This window comes from Episyrphus balteatus, chromosome 1 (assembly GCF_945859705.1).
Source record: "Episyrphus balteatus chromosome 1, idEpiBalt1.1, whole genome shotgun sequence".
NCBI lineage: Eukaryota > Metazoa > Arthropoda > Insecta > Diptera > Syrphidae > Episyrphus > Episyrphus balteatus.
Genome location: NC_079134.1, coordinates 90,376,915 through 90,397,887, shown reverse-complemented (window position 1 = coordinate 90,397,887; position 20,973 = coordinate 90,376,915). Strand labels below are relative to the sequence as shown.

General features: G+C 36.7%; 1 long non-coding RNA gene across 3 annotated transcripts; it reads right to left on the bottom strand.

Moving 5' to 3' along the window:
* Nucleotides 1-897: 897 nt before the first annotated feature.
* Nucleotides 898-4,467, bottom strand: LOC129907507 (uncharacterized). 3 transcript variants are annotated; one of them, XR_008771046.1, is made up of 5 exons: nucleotides 4,264-4,428; nucleotides 3,783-4,200; nucleotides 3,642-3,699; nucleotides 2,484-3,562; nucleotides 898-1,084 (listed from the first exon to the last, which is right to left on the bottom strand). It is a non-coding gene; the product is annotated as an uncharacterized LOC129907507 (long non-coding RNA). The 3 variants fall into 3 exon arrangements; XR_008771047.1 differs by having other exon boundaries at nucleotides 3,787-4,200; XR_008771048.1 differs by lacking the exon at nucleotides 898-1,084 and having other exon boundaries at nucleotides 3,384-3,562; nucleotides 4,264-4,467.
* Nucleotides 4,468-20,973: the final 16,506 nt, after the last annotated feature.

Sequence of the window (20,973 nt, the reverse complement as noted above, 5' to 3'; positions counted from 1 at the left end):
TCAATATAGCAAAGTAGTTCAAAGTAGTTTTAAGTACTAAAAAGTAGATAAATATTTCCAAAGGAACGCAGCTAATGTATTATCTATGAAATAGGCCCCAGATCACAACTCACAAATACTAGAGTTTTGACATTTTTTATTTCCATAAAATATTTTGAGAACAAAATAAATAAATTTTTTATTTGTGTTTAAAAACAAATGGAATTAGAACTTGTTCTGTTGCATCTTATTACAGAAAAAAAAATCAAAATCAATTCCAAGAATGTGTCCCAAACGCCTGCCTATTGGATCTGGAGATAGTTTCTCAGTAGTCATCAATGAATATTTGCGACATGGCTTGCGTCGTCGTTACTTTGGCCAACGGGTTTTTTGATCACAGCAAAATGATTTTATGCTTTGAAACCGAAAGCGAGCTGGAGTAGTTCAAGGAGTTTCATTCATCACCTCACTCAAATCGAAAGAGAAAACGAAGTTCAAGGACGCACAACGAACGAACCATGTTCGAGCATAGGATTCCTTTGCATACAAAGAATTATGCAAAGATGTACTCAAAAGCGCAAGTTGATGATTCAATACAGCAAAATACCTAACCATAACCAAGCAGAGTGCTTGTTTTATCACAAAAAAAAATACATAGGTATTTCCACACCATGTTTCAAAAAATTACTATGCATGAACTAGTTACAAGACAATAACACTTGATCTAATAGAGAATCTTCCTAACTCACGATTATTTAATAATCTCATGCTGCATCATCGACCAAGGGAACCCAGCGCAACTCTGGACACAATCTTTATCGTCGATAAGCGACTGGATAAGCGACGCGAACTTCCCTTTCCTCATTCTTCTTAGGACTTGAGCGAAATCGATAAGTAGTTCGTAGATCTGATATGATATGAAAAAAAAATTTATTTAACCTCTGTCGTTTTCAGATTAAAATTTAGTTATGGCGTTTTTAATTGGCAATCTGGAAGCAAAAAAAAGCAATCTGAAAGCGTTCAATTGGGCAAAACTGACAGTTCTGATTCTGAAAAAAAGAGAATTTCTCTTCTGGTTTTAAAAACAGAATCAGAGGCAGAATCACTAATGTCGTTTTCTTTCACTCCAATGAGAGTACCCTTTTAGTACTTATTTTTGCACTTTTGAAGATTTTGTGTTCTTTGACGCCACAAAAGTGTAAAAAAAAAATTACTCCGGAGTAATTTTAGTACTACGGAGTACCCCGGATTTACTCCACATTTTTAGTCAGATTTACACCGATTTACACACACACTTATGAATTTGAAGTTTGACATTTTAAAATTTTGTTTGAAAATTGAAAAATGCGAAAAGTTTTTCTTTCAAACTCTTTTGTTATTAACAGAAAACAACCATTATGAATATATTTTTACTGTATTATATTCCGCCAGATATATTTCTTCCATTTTTTTCGTTAATTCTTCACTTTTTCCAAAATTAAATTGAAAACCGAATAAAAAAAATTTTCCGCCAGTGTTCTTCATCAATAAAAAAAAATCCTGTGCTTTATAACAAAAAAAATCCCATATTTTTCTGCGTTGATGGGATATTTTTATTTTACAATTATAAAATCAAACTAAGGGTGTGCGTCAATTAGGCTGAAAAAAACCGATCAGAAGCATAATGAAAAATACCAAAAGCAAAACTAAGTCCGCTTCTACACGAAGACGCAAAGCGCGATACGCACATAAGAGCAAAGGAGAAATAAAGTTCGAAAAAAAAGGAAGGAAGATTTTCTACCGTGAGTCTCCGGTAAAAAAATTTGTGACTCTTTTTGACGTTTATCTTTGATCTTGTTCTTTTTTTTTTTGCTGTTCTGCTTTATTTTATTTCGTCGGTTGCGGAATCTGCTTCGTCGGTTGTGTATTATTTGCGTGTATAGTAACGTTTTTAATTTATGCAAAAGTTTTCGTTGCACATAGACCCCGCACGGGGGTTGTTTTTTTTTGTATATTTTGGTGTTTTTTTTAATTAAAATACATAGTCTGCTTCTACACGAATACGTAGACGCACAAGATGCTCATAAGAGCAAAGGAGAAATCGATCTTTCTCCCTCTCTTTTTCTTATGTGCATCTCGTGCGTCTACGTCTTCCTATAGAAGTCGTCATACGAAAACAAGAACAAAATAAAACCAAAGAAAATAACTCAAATTTGCGTCTTCAAAAACAATAATACGCGTGTAGAAGCCCGTGACGCACCGTAACGAAAATCAAAAGGAAATTGGAAGATGATTTCTACGCCTTCCGTCTTCGTGTATTATGCTTCATATGTTATTAATATTAATTTTTTTTTTCAATTCATAAAATGTTTTCCCTAGGCCTGTTATCACTAATGGATATTATACATTTTTGCCTTGTCACACACACTATTACATAAAAAAAAAATTACTCTCATTATGTTCTTTCACTCCAGAAAAAGGAGTAAAAATTTAGAGTACTCCTTAATAGAGTGAAAGAAAACGACATAACACATTCATAGATTTAAATTTGAGATGTCACACTTGACCAAAAACAAAAGAAATGTGGCGCGAATACACATATATGTTGCACATTTTAAACTCAATCAATACATTCGCACCAAACTTCAGATTCTTCGGAATAAAAAAAAAACTGTTCAATTGGGATTCCGAATCGAAGAACAATTCCGGATTGCCAATTAAAAACGCCATTAGTTCATCTGCAAAAGCCTGGTACGCTGCTCGCGCTAAATTTTAGCTCCAAAACAAATTATCGAAAAATTTTATCTGAGCTAAAATGGATCCCATACAAATTATCGATAACTTGTATGGGAATTTTATCTCGGCTAAAATTTAGCGCGAACAGCGTACCAGGAAAAAATATAAAACGTCTTTGCTGGAGCTTGTGAACAAGAGAACCTAATGTTTGCTACTACACAATGTAGTTCATCGGACTATTAAAACCCATGGTATAAAAAGACAAGGTATGATCATTAGAGCCGCCATCTTACAAAATGGGGTTATAAGGTTTTGACGTTTGGCATTTAACAAAGTCAAAAGCAACAACAATTTCCAAGACAAATTTGTTTACAACAACAATTTCAATGGGCTGGGCTGTCAAAACCTTAATGGCGTTTTTAATTGGCAATCCGGAATTGTTCTTCGATTCGGAATCCCAATTGAACAGTTTTTTTTTTATTCCGAAGAATCTGAAGTTTGGTGTAAATGTATTGGTTGAGTTTGAAATGTGTCATATATATGTGTATTCGCACCAAATTTCATTTGTTTTTGTTTTTTTGGTCAAGTTTGACATCTGACATTTAAATCTATGATTTGATATGCTTCTGATTCTGTTTTTAAGACCAGAAGAGAAATTCTCTTTTTTTTCAGAATCAGAACTGTCAGTGTTGCCCAATTGAACGCATTCAGATTGTTTTTTTTTTATTCCAGATTGCCAATTAAAAACGCCACAAGTATGTTGTAATTAACATTTACACTTTACGTTTAAATACTTTGATTTTTATATTTTAATTGATGAAGTTTGTAGTTCGTTTTGTTGCGGACGCCTGTTGAACTGCCGCTAGACCTAGAATGAAAAAGAAAGATTAGATAAAAAAAAAAAAAACAATGTAAACAATTCCTAAGGAAATGAAAAACAAACTTACCCACTTGTGACGATATCCATCGATGAAAAATCCAGCTGGAAGCATAACAACTTAAAACCTGAAAAAGACAAAATAATAATTATTAGTACAATTAACAATAAAATGAAGCCTAAAATAATAAACAAATCAAGATTTAATTACCTACCATGTTGAATTTCCAAATTGATGTGACATAAATTATAGTCTATGGACTGACACCGACCAACCATTGTTCAGACTTCGTACTTTATATGGTTACATGAGGGTCGAGTTGAATGGGCCGATTTGTGCCTTCCCTTCAAGCAAACAAGTCCGACCTCGGTCCGAATCCGCTCCGACTCGGACGGAGCTGAGTCCGATTTCGGCTCAGAAACGGGTCCGACGGCTGCTCAAATTAGTTCTTTTAATTATTCAATACATACTTTTTGTCTATGTTCATGTCACGGGTTAGTCTTGCTGTTTTACGTACAAACCAAACTTAAACCTCCAATAAGCCAATATAATCACACCCTTAACCTTACAATAGCCATCTATTGGTGGATGGTTGCAACAGGGTAATTTCCCTTTTTCTGAACGTGCCCTATAATTAAGTTCGAATTCGAAGATAGAAAGGGGGGATATAGAAATGCTCACCAATACTTACAAGAGTGTATATTAGGTTTATATTGAGAGATGTGAATCGGGTGATGTTTGTCCAGTTAGATTTAAGGGGTAATAACACCTTGTAAACCACGAAATCGAGCGTCATTTTCATCACCGCATAAAACAAAGAAGAAATATTATTTTCTTTTGGTGTTTGTTTAGTTTAATTAAGTATATTAATAGCTAACAGAATAGGCTAATGTTAAATTTTTTAATGATGTAATGGCGGTGTAGTTCAGGACGATAGTAAAATCCTGTGCTCCCATCGGGCGACCAGCTAACTCCTACACTTTTTAACCGATTGGGCTGAAATTTTGTGTGGAGCTTAAAAATACTATTCCCTGGTGAAGTACGTAGGATTTTTTTGAAACAATTTCAGCCCAATCGGTTAAGAACTGTAGGAGTTAGCTGGTCGCCCGATGGGAGCACAGGATTTTACTATCATCCTGAACTACACCGCCATTTAAAAAATTTCACATCATTAAAAAATTTAACATTAGCCTATTCTGTTACCTATTAATAGACTTAGTTAAACTAAACAAACACCAAAAGAAAATAATATTTCTTCTTTGTTTTATACGCTGATGAATATGACGCTCGATTTCATGGTTTACAAGGTGTTATTACCCCTTAACATGCGGTACCAATTTTTGGAGGTTCTCTGGCAAATGTCAAAGTTGTTCTTCTTTCTTTTCCTCCTTTAAGATGGGGCTTTTGACTTCTCACCGAACTCTTGTCATTCTAAAGTTAAACAAGAAACAGATCGGTTGAGCTATTGCTGCCCAAGTTACTTTTCGAAAAAAAAAGAAAAAAAAAATCAGTAGACCGACATATCATTTAAAATAAAATTTATTTGTTTAAATAAAAGGAAATTTAAACTGTGCTAAAAGTTCCTCTCGGTAAATTTAAACATAAAACCAAGTGCTTAGACAATATTAAATTTTTGTTGCTATATTTTTTTTAGAACCCTTTAATAAAGTAAAAACTTTACAATTTTTTAATACTTTTGTGTGGTGAACCTTACAACTTACAAAAAAAAAAAAAGAATAAAAGTGGTGAGTTTGTTAGAACTTTTAACTTTTTTATTGAAAGGGGTTACAAAAAAATATAATTTTTAGGTTGACTTTCGGCGGTCCCAGATTATAATACAAGGACTGGGCCGCCGCACCATATAAAAATAAAATAATAAATTATCATCGGTCTTATTGGTGAAAACTGTGCCGGTAGTAATCCGATTCGAAGGATTTGGGAGTGGAACTGATGTGTCCAAACTAATTCCCCCTGCAGTCTGGTTCCGTCCAAGGGAGCACCCCGGCTGGCTGAAACGCTGGTCCGCCAAAAGGCACCTAAAACGAAATAACGAAAAGAAAAATTACTTATATTCTAAAAACGAGGTCGCAGTGAGTTATTTTGAAAGCAAACCCAAAACGAAAAAATAGCTCAAATCGTTCAAAAATTAAGTGTTTGTGTTTGTCCCTTATTTAACCTGTTGTTTTTTTTTTTGGCGTCAAAGCAAAATTATAGTTAAATATATATTTTTTTTTAATTCTTAAATATTAATTATAAATTTACATTGTAAGTGATAAAAAAATAATTCCACAGGGGTCCACGCGGATTTTGAAATTTTTATTTTCCTAGTGTTAGGACCTCCAATGAGCTCTCTAGGGGTAAAGAATCCTGGGACGTTTTTTTTTTGTTTCTAAATTCAAGTCAGTACCACAAAGGGTATCCTAATTGTTTTTTTTTGTTCATTGCCTCCAAAAAGGAATCGTTTTTTTGTTACATTTTTTTCTTTTGTTTTGCGTAGTTTTTTTTTTGGTTTTTTTTTGTGTTAATTTATTTTTTTTTTTTTTTGTTAATTTACATTATGATTCGAATTATTTCAAATCTACAAAAAAAAGATTTTTATAAAGTATAAAAGTTGAGACGCCCATGTTGAAAAGAACAAGAAATAATTTTTTGTTTTGTTTCCGTTTCGCCTGAGTGAAACGATGGCTAATTGAAGAAATTTTCAGGGGTGCAGAAGATAGCGAGTTTCAACGATGGTAAAGACCTGATCTCTGCTGGAACGACAACGTAATTGGGAGAATCCAAAATGGCCAAGGATTCTCATGGTTGGGTGGGTAAAAGGCCACACTGCAACAACACCGGCAGTGCCCTTGGGGTGGTGAACGTCCGTCCGCGTGAGTTTAGTTGTTAGTTATCGGCCTGATTTATGTTTTTGGCTGCTGGTGAAGTTTACTTCCGGGAACAAGATCCTCCCCACATCCGACGAGCTGACGCTGCGCACAGCAAGCAGGCCAAGTTCTCGGGAGTAGACACTCTTTCCCTTTTCCTGGTGTTCCTCTTTCCTTTTCCAGATGTTCCTGTCACGGTATGGTAGTCTTGCTGCCTTACCGATATCGGTGAAACTGAACTCTCTGACAACTGGAGGGTTGCCATGTTGAACAGTAGCTTGCCAAGAAGTTTCGACACTTTGATTACAGCAATTGAATCGCGTCCGGCAAAGGACCTTACTTTTGGCTTGGTCCAATCAAAGTTGTTAGGAGAGTATGAACGAAGAAAAGAAACCGACGTAGCTTATAAAGATACAATTCTTAAAGTAGTAACCAAAAGAGAAAAGACTTGTTTCTTTTGCAAAGGAAAGGGCCATTTCAAACAAGACTGTTAGAAATATAAAGAATAGAAATTCAATGCAAATAAGAGCAAGTCAAATGCAGCAAATAAAGTAGAAAATCAACCTGAGTTTTTATTTATGGCTGGAAATCAGCAAGATCCAAGATGGTTGGATTGTTGATTCTGGTGCCACATGCCACATTGCCAGTGATAGAAGTTTTTTCCAGGAACTTGATACTAGTCATCACGAGAAAATCAATGTGGCGAATGGCAATCAAGTTACATCTGAAGGTCGTGGAATTCTTAAATTCTTGAGCCAGGAGAACGAAGAATTTTCAGCGAAACTAACAGATGTTTTGTATGTTCCTGCTATTGGTGGCAATCTTCTGTCTGTAAGGAAGCTCTATGAGAAAAATCTTTCGATTGATTTCAAGAAGAATTTTTGTGAAATCAAACAAGGTCATCGACAGATTGCAGTTGCGGATCTCAAATCCAATCTATTCAAGTTGCGGCAAACGGCTAGTAAGGCTTATTCAGCAGTTGAGCACAAAGGTGATTGCGTTCACTACTGGCACAGAGTATGTGATCATCGCGATCCTCAAGCAGTTGTAGACATGTGCTCAAAGGGCCTGGTTGAAGGTGTCAAGCTATCTGTGTGCGGTTTGAAACATAGTTGTGAAATTTGTCTGGAAAGCAAATCCACAAGACTACCATTTCCGAAGAAAAGTTTAAGTAAATCCGTAGCTCCCCTCGATTTAATCCATACGGATGTCTGCGGACCGATGCCGACAGTATCACCAAGTGGAAAAAGGTATATTGTTACGTTTATTGATGACTTTACGAGGTATACTGTAATTTACTTGTTGAAGCACAAGTCGGAAGTCTTTAGTAAAATGCAGGAGTACGTAGCAATGGTGAAAACTATGTTCCACAGAAAGCCAAAGATGATTAGATCAGATCGAGGAGGAGAATATACTGGTAATGAAGTGGTGAAGTTCTTGAAGAACGAAGGTATCCAGATCCAATACACAGCTGCATATTCACCTGAGCAAAACGGAGTTGCAGAACGAAAAAACCGCACTCTGATTGAAATGGCTCGGTGTATGCTATTGGATGCAAGTCTTCAGAATACGTTTTGGGCAGAAGCAGTGACGGCAGCTAACTACATGCAGAACAGGCTACCAACAAGAGCTTCATTGGTGACTCCTTATGAAGGATGGACTGGTTGTAAACCTAACATCAATCACTTTCGCATTTTTGGTTTGAAATGCTATGTCCATATTCCAAGTGAAAAGAGAAGGAAAATGGATAGTACTGCGAAACAGGCGATTTTTGTTGGGTATGATGAGCAATCCAAAGCTTATCGTTGCTATGATCTATCTTCAAGACAAGTCGTAGTGAGCCGGGATGTACGTTTCGCAGATTGTGTTGGGATGAAAACAACTGAGACTCCCTTCATAGCGGAACATTTTGAAGAACCAAATCCTGAAAAAGCATCAATTCCAGTTGAATTTGATTTCGGTTTCAAAAATCCATATGAGGTTATTGAGAGTCAAGATACAGAACAAGAAACTGAACAACAACTATGTGAAACTGAGCATCAAGAATGTGATGATAATGAAATGATGGTACAAGAAAATATTTCAGATCATCAAGAAGAGGCAGTTTCATTAAGGCGGTCGCAGAGATCCAATAAAGGAGTTCCACCAGAAAAGTTAATTCAAATTATGAACCTGACAGAAGAAGAAAAAGTTGAGCCTAAGAATTTGAAAGATGTGATGTCTAGCAAAAATAAAGAGGAATGGCTTTCTGCAATGAAGGAAGAAATATATTCCTTGAAGAAAAATGGTACCTGGGAATTGTGTGAACTACCGAAAGGCAAGAATGTGGTTGGCAGTAAATGGGTATTCAAGATGAAGAAAGGACCAGATGAAAAAATAACACGATACAAGGCTCATTTGGTCGCTCAAGGATTCTCTCAGAAATACGGTACTGATTATGACCAGGTATTTGCTCCGGTGGTCAAACAAACAACATTACAAATATTACTATCAATCGCTGGAAAAAATAATATGACGGTACAACATCTTGATGCGAAGACGACGTTTCATAACGGTGAGTTACATGAAATTATTTTTATGAAACAGCCACCAGGTTTTGAAGAAGAAGGTAGAGAGCATTTAGTTTGTTTGTTAAAAAAGAGCCTTTACGGGCTTAAGCAGGCAGCCAGAGCGTGGAATGATGCGATTCATTCTGTATTAATGAGTACAAAATTCAATCAGAGTAGAGCAGATCCATGTTTTTATTTTAAAAGAGAGAAAGAACATTGGTGCTATATTTTAATATATGTAGGTGATTTAATTGTGACCAGTAAGAATCTAAATATGATTGAATTTGTGCAGACAACTATATCATCCAAATTTGAAATGAAGAATTTGGGAAATGTTAAGAACTATTTAGGCCTTGAAGTTGAAAAAGATGAGAAAGGAAATTATAATATTTGTCAACAAAATTACATTGAGCGGGCCCTATTTCATAGATGATACATCACATACATTACATACATCATACATTAAAATTTTTTTCATACATTACATACAATTTTTTGTTTCATAGATTTCATTGGAAGTAATGTATAAAATCTATTCTGTTGTAGTTGATGTATTTATTTTGACATTTCGTTTGAATGAATTGTGAGGTTGAGTTTCGTTGGAGTGTAGGAAATTTGTTTTACTGACTAACCAAAAACGAAAAGTAACAGAAACTTGCGTTTCATGATATTTAAAAATAAAACAAGAAAAGTCAATGAATTATTATTTTCTTTGCAAAAATACAAAATATACTATGTGCATATTCCTTATGATTAAATTATAAACACAAAACTGCCATTTTTATACTTCTATTAAGTAAATAAATTTTGTTTACAGCAAAATGACTTGCTGTATGAAATGTATTAAAAATTCACACAAAATGTATTAAAACAATGTATGATAAATTTCTATGAAACAGTATCATACAACATTGGAATACTTCCAGTCGATTCTCCGTTTATACACTGATGTATGACAGTTTTTCATACAAATTTTCTATGAAACAAAAATAATACATCAGAACTGTCAATATCATACAATGTATGTAATGTATTATCTATGAAATAGGACCCTGATCGTCAAAGATTTTGGTTTAGCAGATTCAAAATTATCAAATGTTCCTATAGATCCAAATTACGGGAAGCAAGTAGACAAATCCGAAATTTTGATTGACAATTCTAAATATCAAAAGCTTATAGGATGTTTACTATATATATCAGTAAATACTCGTCCTGATATATCAGCAAGTGTTTCAATCATGGCGCAAAAAGTCATTTAACCGACACAAACGGACTGGAACGAGTTAAAACGTATGGTGAGATACTTAAAAGGAACCTCGAAGTTAAAACTTGCATTAAGTACATATGATGAAAACAAAAACCTTTATGGTTACACTGATGCAAATTGGGCTGAAGACAGATTAACTCGAAAATCAAATACTGGTTACGTATTCAAGTTAAACGGCGGAGTTGTAAGCTGGGCATGTCGAAAACAACCTTGTGTGGTACTCTCTTCAACAGAAGCTGAATTCATTGCTCTATCGGAAGCATGCAAGGAAGCTTCATGGATTCGTCGTATATTGATTGAAATTCAAGAATTAAAAGAAGAACCAACAACAATATACGAAGACAATCAAAGCTGTTTAAAATTAATTGAAGAAGAAAAATTTTCAAACAGAACTAAGCACATCGATACCCGATTTCATTTTGTAAAAGACTATGTGAAAAAAGGTATAGTTATTTGCAAATACTGTCCTACAGAAACTATGGTAGCTGATTTACTAACTAAACCACTGATGGCTACACGACATACAATGTTAAGAGAACTATGTGGTATATGTTTGTGTAAATGAGAAGGAGTGTTGTAATTAACATTTACACTTTACGTTTAAATACTTTGATTTTTATATTTTAATTGATCAAGTTTGTAGTTCGTTTTTCATTTGTATAAAATTTATAATATTTTTCATTACTAAATTTTGCTTCAATAAATTAAATCAGATTCTAAAAAATGTGCGGAAGAATGAAGAGACTTCCATTAAAGAAATGCTACACCTCATTCTTCAAAGAATTGATAAACAGGATTTGAATATCAAACAGTTAAGCGAAAAAGTCGCTCTTAAAAAACAATGATGGACAGAACACTTAAAATCGCTACATGGAATGCAAACGGTCTTTTACAACACTTATCCGAATTAAAAATCTTTTTAGATCTAGAACATATAGATATTTGCCTGGTGTCCGAAACTCACTTCTCCAATGGACAAAGTCTAGATAATGTAATAGAAAACTATTCATGTTACCACGCTCCACATCCAGCTGACAAGGCAAGAGGTGGATCGGCGATTCTTATAAAAGAAAGCTTAAAACATTATGAAGAAACCAAGCTTACTAATGAAAATATGCAAGTAACAACTATTAGTATTGGTATGAAAAAGAAAGAGTTTAAGATAGCAGCTATATACTGCCCACCAAGGCGCTCCCCGACAGAAGATGACTATACAGATCTACTAAATCTTCTTGGGCATAACTTTCTTGTTGGTGGAGACTTCAATGCGAAACACACCCATTGGGGTTCAAGACTTATATCAACTAAAAGCAAAAGACTTTTCCAAGCAGGCCGTAAATATAATTGCGAATTCTATTCCTCCAGGTCGCCTACTTACTGGCCTTCCGATACTAACAAAATACCAGACCTTATTGACTTTTTCGTAGCTAAAAGAATCAAACGAAATCACATTAGTGTCGAAGGTAATTATGACTTGTCATCAGATCATACTCCAGTGATTCTATCACTAAGTGAATCGGAAGTAATAGAAAAAAGTAATCCAAAGCTTGTAAATAAGAAAACAAACTGGAGTGATTTTAGAGAAAGGCTTTTAAGTTTTATAAATTTAAGATCTCCCATGGATACAATCGAGCAAATTGACCATGAAGTGGAACAATTTATTGCTGATGTGCAACAGGCCGCTGAAGAAAGTACTCCAACATTTTCTAATAGAAGACAAAGTGAAATAAAATATCCTTTAGAGATAAGAGAGTTGATAATAGAGAAAAGAAGAGCTCGAAGAAAATGGCAAAATACTAGATTTCCAGATGATAAAACAACGTTTAACCGTATAAGCAACAATCTTAAAAAACAAATTTATAAATTAAAAAATGATTCACTCAGTACATTCCTAAAGAATTTAACGACTGATGCTTCAACCGATTTTCGCTATGGAAAGCAGCCAAGCGCCTGAAAAGACCGCAGTTACTAAACTCTCCCTTGAAATCTCAAGATGGGAAATGGATCGGTAACCCAAAAGAAAAAGCTAACCTTTTCGCGGAGCATCTTGCGAATGTTTTTAAGCCATACCCAACAAACGCGGCTGAAAATAGCTTACAGCTTGTTGATAAGATAGATGAAAGTGAAATACCAATTGTAAGATTAAAAGAAGTAAAAAGTATGTGTTTACATCAACTATCAAATAAAAAATCACCAGGTTACGATCTTATTACTGCTCAGGTTATGAAAGAAATGCCTTTGAAAGCCTTCATAAAACTCCAATATATAATAAATGCATGCCTTAAGCAACGGTATGTCCCACACCATTGGAAAATTGCTGAAGTTATTGTCATACCCAAGCAAGGTAAGCCACCTACAGAAGTGACGTCTTACAGACCAATATCGCTTATACCAATTATGGCAAAAGTTTTTGAAAAACTGCTTCTGAAGAGACTTAGCAAAATTATAGAAGAAAGAAGGTTAATCCCAAATCATCAGTTTGGCTTTAGAAATAAACATTCCACGATAGACCAAGTTCATAGAATAACGGATGTAATAGAAAAAGCATTAGAAGAAAAACAAGTATGTTCAGCTATTTTCTTAGATGTTGCTCAAGCCTTTGACAAGGTTTGGCATGAGGGACTTGAGTACAAACTGCAAAGGGATCTTCCCAGACAGTACTATGAAATATTAAAATCGTACATCTCAGACCGATTGTTTAGAGTAAGGTACGATCAAGAATATTCGGAATTGAAGAAAATAGAAGCCGGTGTACCACAAGGAAGTGTCCTAGGTCCTACCCTGTATTTACTATACACAAGGGATATCCCAGTTGGGAATCACACCATAATGGCTACTTTTGCAGATGATACCGCAATTTTGGTACCCGACAAATGTGTCTCTAGGGGAGCAGTAAAGCTGCAATATGCCGTCGACACAGTCAGAGATTGGACCGAAAAATGGCGTATCAAACTCAATGAAACAAAATCTTCACATATAAACTTTACAAATAAAAAGATAAACAATATTCCAATATTCATTAATAATCAAGCTGTACCTTACGCCAATACGGCCAAATACCTTGGAATGACTTTGGATGCAAAGCTAAAGTGGAAAGAGCACATCAAAAAGAAAAGAGAAGAACTAAACTTGAAATATAGAAAAATGTACTGGTTACTTGGTAACAACTCTGATTTATCAACCCAAAACAAAATAATGCTGTATAATCAAGTACTAAAGCCTGTTTGGACCTATGGTATCCAATTATGGGGCTGTACAAAGAAAACAAATACCGAAATCATCCAAAAATTCCAAAACAAAGTCCTTCGTGGAATAGTTAATGCACCCTGGTACATAAGAAATAGCGATCTACATCGTGACTTACAAATAGAAACGGTTACAGAAGTTGTTAAAAAATACGCTGTATCCCATAATCAGAGACTGCAATGTCATACCAATTCTGAAATGATGTCCGTCTTGAATACAAGAAACCATGTTCGGAGATTAAGAAGAACCAAGCCTCATGAGCTTATGGTCTAAAAAAACATGGGAAAGTATTAAAAGTTTAAACTTCCCCCAAAGTGATTTTACAAAGTTAAGAAAGAAAAATCTGATGTCGATCTCTCAAGATTGGTCCTGATAAAGAGGTGGTTTTAGTGGTTAAGAGTCCCACACTACTTGGTGTCGAATACTGCCAAGTGTCTTTTGAAGATTTCCTCCCGTCAAAAAAAAAAAAAAAAAAAAAAAAAAATAAATTAAATCCTTATTCTTGTGTAAAAAGATTTTCTTTCATTTATTCTGGATATATTTCTATTGGCAATACGTGGAACCACACTGCATTACAATTTTTCCAACAAAGTAGCCATAAGTTTTGACAGTTCTCGATATACTGAGTTTTTTCTAATGATCATACCTTCTCTTTTTATACCATGATTAAAACCTATCATTTATGTAATTTTTTAGTTGAAAAAAAAAAAAACACCAAATCGGTTTGAAAACTTTCGCTTTTATTTTGGATTTTGGATGGAATGTGCATACCTGCATGCAGTGGCCAGTGGCGATATAATCGACGGGTAAGTGAGCATGCAACAACGAAAACAACAAATGTATCAGCACCAAACAGCAATAAAAATAATCAGAGTCTAATAAAATCCGTAAATCAATTTTCTAGCTACATTGGAAATATTTAAATACCGTAGGTTAACTCTTATTTATCATTTTTAGATCCGAACCTTCAATAACATATTTATTTGTTTTTCTTATATTTCTCAGCTTGCCACAATAAAATCAGCCTCCTATAAAAAAGAAAGCATTCAGTCCACACAACAAAGGCCAAATCGCAATCATCACCCGCCGCAACAGTAGCAACAACAACAACAACAACAACAACAACAACAACATAAGATCAAATCCATCAGAAACAGCAATAACGAATCCAACCGCAGCTACAACTACATCGACACAAGCAACAAGATGCAAATGCTAAAGCATAAACGGATGCGGCCAATGCAAACAATGCCACAAGTTCCAGAAATCATTGGGAGTCTGTCTTGTTTTTATCGAGCACTATTTAAAAAAATAAAATTTAATTAGTATTAGATATAAAAAAATCTTTCCAGGAATAAATTTAACAAACAAAAGAATTTGTATTACATAATGTTTTATTTATTTTGTATTATTTATATTTCCAGCAAAACGATTATATATGTATGTATTTAAGTGCATCTAAAAATAAAATCAATTAGTATTCAACAAAAATCAAAGGTTTGTCGTGTTTTTTGTCAGATACATGGGCTTGTGCCATCTATTGAAATAAGGGAGACGACGAAGAGATAAAGAGAAGACAAGCTCCCTTTGTCATGCGGCAAAAGTTAACTACCATCTGGTGCAACGTGCAAATGTTGTTTCCTCCGTTAGCGATGGGAACAGATTAAGCGAGTTTTGTTGTTTATTTTTAGCAGTTGTTGAATGCAATCAAATATAGTAATATATTGTAACGATGAATTACTGAACTACTTTTTAGATAGAAGTCTGAACACACTACCTACTACTGCAAAGGTAGAAATGTGAACGGACCTTTAGTAGTTAAGAAAATATCTCACTGAACACATCTCAAAATATCCCACTGAACACAGCTCAAAATATCCCACTAGACTGGAAGTATGAAATGCCCTTCCTGGAAAGGAAGTTTCGAGAGACAGGGACGAGAGCCTTCGAGGACGTTCTCGAGTCTCGAGATTCCGGTATAAAAGGGCAGCGTAGACACCGACCGGACAGTTTAATCTTGAAAGTGAAAGAGTACAGTACAAAGTGAAATAAAGTGTTGCGAATTGTTAGTAGTAAATAAAGTGATTTAAAAGTGTGTTTGTTTGAGCGAATAATAAAAGTTAATTGAGTTGAAATAAAGTGTGTTCTTATTTGAACGGAAATATAAGTGGAAATTAAATAAGTTTTATTGTGAACCCAGAATAAAACATTACATTGGTGTCAGAAAAGTGGAATAAAACTTATTTATTTGTGCGAATCAGATAATTTCGCGAATAAAATAAAAAGTGCGCGTGTGTTTTAACAATAAACAAAGTGTAAAACATTTTGAAATAAGTAAAAGTGCTCGCGTTTTGAAAAGTTAAAATGGGCAAAACACTAAATCAGTTAAGTTTGACTGAGCTGAAGGCGGAATCAATTAAGCGAAGTCTTCCTACTGCTGGATCGAAAAATGATCTCATTATTCGTCTACAGGATTATTTAACCCAGAAAAACAAAGATTGGATACATTTCAATTCAAGGTTGAAATGATAGAAGAACGAGTAAGTACTAGTTCCTATATGTCATCCATGATGGCTGTTTTCCTTGCAAAATTTGAAGAACAGAGAGAACAATTAGAAAAACAACAGAGTAGTGTTCTCGAAAAAATTGAGACACAACGCAAGGAACAGAGATAACAAATGAAACAACAACGCACAGAGCAAAAGAACCTTCTAGATGAACAGAAAAACCTCATCGAAGGTAAGCTTGATGCTATCGAGAACAAGTTCGTTGCTCTTGATGCTTCCATCAAAGGTGTTGAAAAACAATCTCAAGAAAAGTTCGAGAAAGTTGAAGAAAAACTCGAGAAAGTAGAAATAAAATTCGATGACAAATTGAAAGGAATGGAAGTTAAAATGCAAAGTTTTACTGAGGAACTTGACAAGGTTCGAAAAATTAAGATCGGAGAAAGTTCTGGTGAGTATTTAAAGAAGAAAGAAATGCATCCACCAACCTTTGATGGACAAAGTTCTTGGTCGATCTACAAGAAACAGTTTGAGGCAGCTGCCACAACAAATGGCTGGGATGACGAAGACAAATGTATAGCGCTGACTCTTGCTTTTAGAGGTCCTGCTGCTGAGTTGTTACAAACTTTACCACCAGAAAAGAATGGTAACCTTAACGCTTTTGTCCAGGTCATTGAAAAACGCTTTGGAGATGGCCATATGCAGGAAGTCTTCCGCGTCCAACTCAATACAAGAGTCCAGAAAAGAGGAGAAACTCTGCAACAACTCCAAGCTGATATTGAAAGGTTAGCTCATCTGGCATATCCGACAGCAGGAGACGACATTATCAATCAGTTTGCGACAGAAGCCTTTGTACGTGCTGTATCTGATATAAATCTTCAGCGAGCAATTCGAACAGCTGGAAAACGTTCCCTTCCTGAAGCATTAGCGTTTGCACTGACTATGGAAGCAGCAGAACAGGCTTCTCAAGGCGTTCATCGGGTAAGAGAAGTTGCAGTGGAGGAATGCTCTTGTCAAAAACTCGCATTCCAAAGAAACCAGCGAGACGGAGCTGCTCGATGCTGGAACTGTAACAAGACAGGACATCTCCAGCGGCAGTGCAGATTGCCACCAAGAAGAACTGCTTGCGAACACTGTGGAAACAGGAATATTGCCCAACAACAGGTAAGCGATACAACTAACACTCATGCTCATCTTGATTCCCACTCGGGGAAACGAGTAGGAACCAACTTCGAGGGGCAGAAGCTGGTTTCTGGTATCGATGGCCCCAGAACCACAATTCAAGTCTCACAGACTAAACGAGACAGCAAAAGTCTGACAGTGGAGGCAATCATAAACAGCAAACAACACGTGGCTACGGTGTCAATTGACACCGGTGCCACCGCCTCTATTGTACGAAGAGACTTGGTAAAGATGACATGGCTACATAACACCAACAGCTACCGTCTGAAGACCGCCACAGGAGAAGCAGCAAGAGTGTACGGAGAAGTTCGTCTTGAGATCCGCTTGGCAGAACTAAAGTTTTCCCATGTGTTTTTGGTGGCAGATATATGTGACGAGTGCATCATTGGAATCGACTTCATGAAGGAGCATGGAATCATTTTGGATATCGGTAATCAAGTCCTGAAATACAGAAATGTAGAGATTCCAATGGTCTATGGCACTGAAAACTCGAGAACAATTAGAACTGTCATCAAAGAAGATATGTGCCTGCCTCCTTCTTCAGAAGTTTTTGTGTGGACGAAACTAAAGCGAAATATTGGAAGCCATCGATACCTCATGGTTGAGCCAGAAGTTGAACAAAGTTCCCAAAACATCATCATCGGGAAGACTCTTGTGGCACCAAAGAACAACATGGTCCCTGTACGGATACTTAACATCAAACCGTACCCAATCAAGCTTAAGAAAGGAGAAGTTGTTGGGCAATGTGAATCTGTGGCTGCAATAACTAAGATCAACGAGGTGGATACACAGATGACTATGAACTCGGAGAAACTAAAGAAACAAATTCTCAATTCAGACAACTTGAGTCAACATCAGCTTAATGTTGCGGGAAGGCTTCTTCACGAATATGCTGATATCTTCTCTTCCCCCAGCGGGCAGTACGGCCGAACACAACTGGTGCAGCATCGAATCGATACAGGAGATGCTAGGCCGATTCGTCAACCAGCAAGACGTCTCCCCTTGGCCAAACAAGGTGAAGTTGAAGAAATGATATCGACAATGAAGAAAGATGGGCTGATCGAAAATTCCAAAAGCCCTTGGGCATCACCGGTAGTTCTCGTCAAAAAGAAAGATGGAAGCACTCGATTTTGTGTCGACTACCGCAGGCTGAATGATGTGACGAAGAAAGACAGCTACCCACTGCCAAGAATCAGCGATACTCTGATGCAATGGAAGGAGCACAATGGTTTTCGACTTTGGACTTGAAGAGTGGCTACTGGCAGGTAGAAATCCATCCAGAAGATCGGGAAAAGACGGCTTTCTCCACAGGAAATGGTCTGTGGCAGTTTAATGTCATGCCGTTTGGGCTATGTAATGCCCCAGCTACTTTTGAGAGCTTGAAGGAGTGCGTTTTGAATGGATTAACCTGGAAATCTTGCCTAGTCTATTTGGATGATGTCATCGTTTACGCAAAAACATTTGATGACCATTGTGAAAACCTAAAGGCTGTATTCCAGAGGCTACGAGAAGCACATCTTAAGTTGAATCCAAAGAAATGTGCACTTTTCAAGACCGAGGTTAAATATTTGGGGCATATCATCTCATCCCAAGGAGTGAAGACTGATCCTGAAAAAGTTGACACTGTGAAGAACTGGCCAACCCCTCAGGACAAGCATCAACTTCGGAGTTTCCTCGGTCTGGCAACGTACTATCGACGATTTGTGAAGGATTTTGCGAGAATCGCCAAAAGCTTGCACCAACTTACGGAGAAGGGTAAACCCTTTAAATGGTCAGGTGAGTGTGAGAAAAGCTTTCAGGAACTAAAGCTGCGGTTATGTGAAGCTCCTGTGCTGGCCTATCCAACTCCAGGCAAACAATTCATCATTGACGCAGATGCAAGTAATGTTGGAGTTGGTGCTGTTTTATCGCAAGTTCATGACGGAGAAGAAAAGGTCGTTGCCTATTTCAGCAAGGTACTCTCGAAACAAGAAAGAAACTATTGCGTGACCAGAAGGGAACTTCTAGCTCTAGTATTGGCAACAAAGCACTTCCATAAGTACATCTATGGACAGAAGTTCCTTCTTCACACAGATCATGGTGCGCTAAATTGGCTTTTGAACTTCAAAAATCCAGAGGGTCAAGTAGCAAGATGGATCGAGATACTTCAGACGTATCAATGTCAGATTCAACATCGAAGAGGAAAGCTGCATTCAAATGCAGACGCATTATCTCGGCGCCCGTGCAAGCAAGACTGCAAGCATTGCACACGACTAGAAGAAAAGGAAGTTGTCGCTGTTAGAAGAACGAGAGCTGATCCCATTTGCGGCTGGAGTAATGAAGAACTCAGAATGGCCCAACAGGAAGATTCGGACATCGAACCCATCCTTGCATGGAAGGAACATCAAGAGAAACCAGAATGGGCCGACATCTCCGACCGAAGCCCCACTCTAAAAGCATATTGGGCACAATGGGACTCACTTCATGTGCAAGAAGGGCTACTCAGGCGTAAATGGGAATCCGCAGATGGTAAATCCTATGTAATGCAGCTAGTCGTACCTCAGTCAAAGGTAAAAGATGTTCTCCGAGAGATGCACGGTGGAATTTCTGGAGGCCATTTAGGCATCAACAAGACGCTGGAAAAGCTACGACAGCAATTCTACTGGTTACGTATGAGAGAAGACGTTGAAAAGTGGTGCCGAAAATGTGATACTTGTGCCGCTAGCAAAGGACCAGCTAGAAAAATCCAAAGCAAGATGCAGCAGTACAATGTGGGTGCACCTTTTGAGAGAATTGCAATAGACGTAGCAGGTCCTTTTGCCGAAACCAACAACGGAAATCGATACATCCTTGTAGTGATGGACTACTTCAGCAAATGGCCTGAGGCATTTGCCATTCCAAACCAGGAAACCAAAACGGTTGTGGATACGATTCTTTCATTGGGTGAGCAGGTTCGGAGTACCCATATACCTATTTGAAAATAGGTATATGCATAAAAAAGAAGTAGGTATTCAGTTCTGTAACCTGTAAGGCAAAACCCAATTAGCTTTAATTCCAGTTAAATGAAAATATCAACGCAATACCCACCGGCTAGAATATTAATAATTGACAAGCAGCATCGAATTTCATGTATGGCGATTTCGAATCCAACTCTGTGAAGTAAATTGCACACAGCCCTTTGTATCTTTCCACTTGTCGACGAGATGTTACGTATACTCGCTTATTTGTACTCGCGCATTTCAAATTCTCAAACTTCATAGATGCTCAAGCCATTGCAGAGTCAGAGCATGTCACCAGCAGTCAATGAAGTTTTGCAACAAAAGTAAGGTGCGAATATGATTTCTGCAAATTGGATTGATTAGGTTGAGCTGATGGAGTGAATAAATTGATGGGTAACCGACTGAGATCCACTAGGCAAATGTGTAGCACTCCTGCGTATGGAAACGTTGAATGCAACGCAAACCTTAACAAAAGATTTAATCATAACTGTTTAAAAGAAATATCCCACCAAATAATACATTTAACTTGAATAAACGTTCCATAATTTCAACTTCGTCGTCATTGTTTTCCTCCAGCATTGCTCGCACTCAACACATCTTTCAAATTCCGTTGTCACCCACTCGTGATTGACTCTGAAGTGAAAACAGACTGGCTTTACAGGTTTATTATCTGAATGGCTTCCTTAACTTGCACCTTCGCCATCGGATATTATACTTTTGGCTGGGAGAAAGCAATGGGTATCCTCCTCTATGTGCTGCACGGGCTTTTGGCTGTTGTTTTCCTGGCGTTTCAATGGATCGACATCTT